This window comes from Cryptomeria japonica, chromosome 5 (assembly GCF_030272615.1).
Source record: "Cryptomeria japonica chromosome 5, Sugi_1.0, whole genome shotgun sequence".
Taxonomy (NCBI): Eukaryota; Viridiplantae; Streptophyta; class Pinopsida; order Cupressales; family Cupressaceae; genus Cryptomeria; species Cryptomeria japonica.
Window position 1 is genome coordinate 715665281 of NC_081409.1, and position 5677 is coordinate 715670957.

Sequence of the window (5677 nt, forward strand, 5' to 3'; positions counted from 1 at the left end):
CACAAGTAGCAAGGCTAAGTTGTGACGGTGAGAAGCTACCACACCTTAGTCAGAAACATGTTTACAAAGACTGCATTGCCATGTTTCTAGAAAGAGGAGAAAGACTGAAACAACATCAAAATAGCTTCGACAAAGAAAACCTACCTCCTCCCTGGGGGTTTGTTAGCTAGCATTTGATAAATTAATTCATACTTGAATGAAGATTTCTAAAAGTTCATGTGTATAACTTTCTCTTATTCAACCATTTAAGGTGCACCAAATATTAGTTAGTTTTCCATTTTGTCTATTTTTTAAACGAAGAAATGTGCAAGTCTAATGGTGTCTATCTACCTTTGCACCACTGCCTAATTTATGCTATTTACAATCATTTTGTGAAATCCCCCCCTATCTTAAACCATACTCTTCCCCATGCCACTACCTCACCAAGTCAAGACTTGAACTCTTCCCTTATTGGAGGTTCCAAATGAAAAATTTATATCAGATATGATGCTCTGTCTACCTTCATAGCCATATCCTCACGAAATTCCCTTCTCTACTCCTGAAGTAGACAAAAATTAAGATTAGGCTGCATCACCTCACTGCTTTTTGTTGATATTGATCCAAAACCTATACCTAAAAAGAGAAAAAAATCTCTCAACACCCTTACAACTGAAAAGAGATAATTGTTGCTAAATAAAAAACTATTAAAAAAAAACTTGAGAATAGCCTGAATTTTTCTCCCCAACCTTACCCTACCATAGAAATTTATGATAAGGCGTGTTTTCAAGGATGAAATCACCACATCCTCTATAGATAGGAGGTTCACTAGATTGGCTAAGCTCACTACCATAGAAAATATTGTCACTACTCTTGGTAAAAAACCTCTAGAGAAAGAGAGTGATGCACACTCAAAGGAATCCACTTTCAATAAAGAAGCCACTAAAGACATTGAGGAAACCAATGATAAGTCTCTAAATTTAATCCCTAAATCTTCTCACATTATCCACCCTATGAAACTCAACCCCAAGAAGCTCTAGAAGGGATAAATATCCAAAAAAACTATGGTGAAAAGGAAGATGATGAACTTCCTAACAAGGGAGTAACTAATGATAACAAAATTCCTTAGACTTGGTAGGCATTGGTTGGGGACATTGAAGACCTTGGAGTCTGTGTGGGGAAGCTAAAGACTCCTGAAAATTGTATCTAGTGTGAGAGGAATAACCTAAGTAGATTCTAATGCTAGAGAGACATGTATAGAAAATCTGGTCAAGATAATAGCAATTTAATGTGGCAGTCTATTAAGAGAGTGGCTAATATAGGAAGGAAGATTAATAGGAAAAAGAAGAAAAAGGTGCCAAAGCCTAGAGATAGCAACAAGAGCAAAGGAAAAAAGGTTGTTTCTTCTTCTACCTACTAAAACATGCTAAACTAGATGGTGGAGTATTGGGGTTATATATCTTAGTGCCCCTATGTTTGATGTGATGCTTTGTTTTTTGTTTTATTTTTTATTCTCAATCTGTTGTTGTCTCTAGTCTTTATCATAAGTATTCATGATATGTATTTTTTATAAACTTTGTTCAATCTACTCAGACTACTCATACATAACCTAGAAACAATTTGGACAATAAGAAATAAAATAATTCTCACAAAACATTCCCTTTTTATGCAAGGTACCCACTCAAATTGTGGGATGCCCAGGAAAGAGCACCTACAATTAAATATAATACACCACATTTGGTGTTTACCATTTAAACATAAAAGAAAAAAACAAAGATAATAACTTCTTTGATATTAAGGTACATCATTGAATGATAAGAAAGGAATATTTTAGGTCATAATGTAAAACATGTTACTAATAGAAATAGAACATAGCAATGGATATCTTATGGTCATAACATTCCATATTAAGCCATTAAGTAAATTCATAAAATACTACTCGACACAAATCCTATGTTCAATACAATGTGAAGAACTTGCCTATGATTCAGTCATAGAAAATAGAATAGGGATTTCTAAGAAAAAAGCTCCTTGATTTTAGTTAGACAAAATTTTGCTTGCTATGGAAGCACATTAGTATTTTTTGACATAATTTTGAAGTTCCTTTTATTAATTTAAATATTTATTGTGCTCATTAAGCTCCTTTCAGTTGAGACTCTCAAAGTCACACATAATGCCCTCTTCTATTTTGTGTGCCACTCTAATATTCTTTCTCCACATATCACACTAAAATCATGTCCATCAGATTGAATAGAAAGATCCCAAAAAGGTTGGAAATTTTTTTATCGTCCTTTTTTTTGAATCCCACCTTTCTAAGTTTCCTAATAAATGGGTTAGGGTCATACATTTAGAAATTAGTAATCTAGAAGCTAGGCTAAATCTTTGTGGAAAAATATCTAAATGAGGATCTATATGAAGTTATAGGAATAAGTACTAGAGTTATGAGACATACCTGTGAGATGGATGTATGATTACTATATACCTATATATCTCTTATCATGTTCTAGTATTGTAAATTGTACATCTTAACAAATTCACACTAGGTTTGGATTCACTTTGTTGGATGTGCCTAATTTATGCTTTATTTTTCTTAGTTTTAGGACAGCTTTCATAAACATGGTGCATTTTCATATTCACAACTTTTTTTGTGGTTCATTTCTTGAAGACTAGGGTGTTGGGTACCCCTATCTAGGTAATTATGGATCAAATTTTGAATTAAAGTTGTTTTTATAAATAGATTAAATTTACCTTTCATTATCAACTTTTCACAAATATTAAATTCAAAATCATATAATTTGCATATAAATACAACTCCCACTCTCATTTCAAATTCTAGCAAAGTTGAAATAAGAGCTCTATCATTCAATCAAGTAACTCAATTATAGATCTACATTCAAGGAGACAAGCGTTCAAGTATACAAATTTGTTATATTTTAATAATGATAAAGTACATAGTGTTTCTACATTATGAATACACGCATTAATGTGTTGCAAGACTTCATCCTATCAATATCAAGACCTATGAGATTCCATGTCAAGGGTTTCATACCTGAAGTAACATTTCTCATTTAGCATTTTTATTACTATTTAACTTCTATCCTCCCAAGGATTCACACTTTTTCTATCATCATAGCTATTATGGAGGTAGGAACACCAACATAGGATTCAACTTCTAGGAAAGGCTCTATACAATGTAACCCTTCTTTCCCATTGTTTAGATTCAGATCCAATAGTGAAAGTGGTACAAGAGTGTAGAGTAGACTGTTATAGGTTGCTATAGATATTGAATAGGCACAAAACCTTGGACAATTTTCTAGGTACCCATGTCCTATTATTTTAGGTTGATTTTATAGGAGACAACATTTCAAAACCTCTTGACTACATTCCTTATATCTTCATAAACTTCAAACATCTTCATACTAGGGCACCCAACACCCATGTATAGCACTTTTTGCTCCAATTTTAGAACCAAGTTCCTCTTTGTCTCTATATTTTAGATCTAGCTTATTGTGCATATCATTCCTTTTGTAATCTATTTTTTATATTAAAATCAATCTTTTTTGCTATCATTAATCGTAGATCTCAAACACACACTTCACAATCTCAATTCCATTGTAATAAAGGAATAGAATCCCAACATTTAGCTCTCTTATCAATATTGTAGTTGAATTTATTCATAGTCCAATTTCAAGTAAGTGAATTTGAAATCTTAGTTTTCATTCATATGCCTAGGATCTCATTTTTTTGTATATCATATGTCATGCAGACCAAGAGTCATTATGGAATCAAGAATCACATTCTTGTATGGCTTTTCTTCTTGTGATAGTTGTGGAGTGTAACTATTTGTTAGTAGGTTAATGATTTGCTGGTGGATCACTAGTAAGTGTAGGCCTTAAAAATGCCACCCAAATTCCCACATTGACGATATTGTTTCATGTCTATAGAATGATGCCATAACAATGTAGCGGGTTGTGATGTGAGTTCAACTTTATGGCTTAGATCTGAAGTGTATTGGACACTACTAAAGTCATGGTAAAAACTACAAAAGGTTTAGATAATGTATATTTCCTATTCAAAGTTCTATGTGCTACTCTTGAAGTATGGGTGCCACTTTTTGGAGATGGATGACAATATTTTGTGTTGCTACACGTATCTAGGAGGTGGTCTAATATACTACAAACCATAGAAATTATTATGAAATATATGATGTGTGGGAGAAATTGTAAGAGTGATCAATATCATAGAGATGTGCTAAATTCACCTACGAAACAATCATTAATTTTTTTTAAATAAAAATAAAGACAATCTAAAATTATTTGTAAATCTATACGTAAATTTAGAACAATATTTTTTGAATGCCTTAAAAAGAAAAAAAAAACAACAAAACAAAACAACTAATTTTACATTAAAATATGAATGCAAAGATTGAAGATAAATTCAATAATATATCATCCCTTCTCAAGGAAAGAATTAGTATGAGTATGTGCTAAGGGCATTTGTGTCCACCCTTGGAGTTTTTCAAACTGGCATAGCAAGGGCACACATCTTCGTTGTCAGATGTACCCGGTGGAACACAGTTACATTTCTCACAGTATATCCCACAGTACTTGAGACACCTATCATGCAATGAAGCCTTGGAGCATCTCCTATTGCATTCCTTATCACAGTCTGCACTTGAACACATCATAATATCAGAAATCTTAAAATTACCATATAATATACAAATATGGGAGAACGAGGGTGAAAGCAGGCCATTGGCATCCAAACTATGCTTCAACTTCAAAATTGATAACATACAACTGTAACACACATCTTAAAATAGCTCTGTTATATATAATACAGGATAGACGGGCAATTTTTTTCTCAGAGATAAACTTTATAATAACTCAACTGATATCCAGAGAGGATTGAGCAGTTTGTTGAACATTCCAGAACTTCAGCGTAAAATGAGGTCACCAACTTTGTGCGGGCATCTCGATATCATTTGTGTTGGATTTTTAGGTTCCTCCGTTAAATTGGCATTATTTTAACACAAAATTAATGTAGGTCTGCTATTAATATAACACTTAATTTAAATCAGATTAAAATAAAAAATTAATATTGATAATTTAGATGAAGTAAAAGAGAGGTTAAAATTGCTTAATTTTTTTTTGTTTGTCAATGGTAAATAGTTAATGTTGAATATACCATCGTACAATGTATCATCAATAGGTTTCATCTTTTAAAATGAGATGTTTGGTAAGAATTCTATGGTATTTTCATTTATTTTCTTTGTTTTGTATCAAGATACAATTGGACATAGTTTTGTTAAATGTCATGTAATTCTATTTAGGTTGTTGTGGTGTTATATCTAATTGTTCAATCGTGGACTCTTTGCAAATACAAAGAGTATTGGATATTACACTATTATGGTACTACGAAAAAAATATGGGTTGTTATGTTAGATTGGAGTATGAAAGTTCCTTGAGCCTTAGATAAACCATGGTGTCAATTTCACAAGATTAAAAACACAAAACACAATAACAAAAAATGCTTATGATAAATAAGTTTTGTAGCATCTGTCCATGCAATGCTAATGTGTGCTAATGATGTATTGGCAATACCTTTTAATTATTTTTCTTATGTTATTTTGATTCATTCGATCATTTGCTACTATAACATAGAACTTTTAATTAAATACACAATTGACAAACTCTTAATT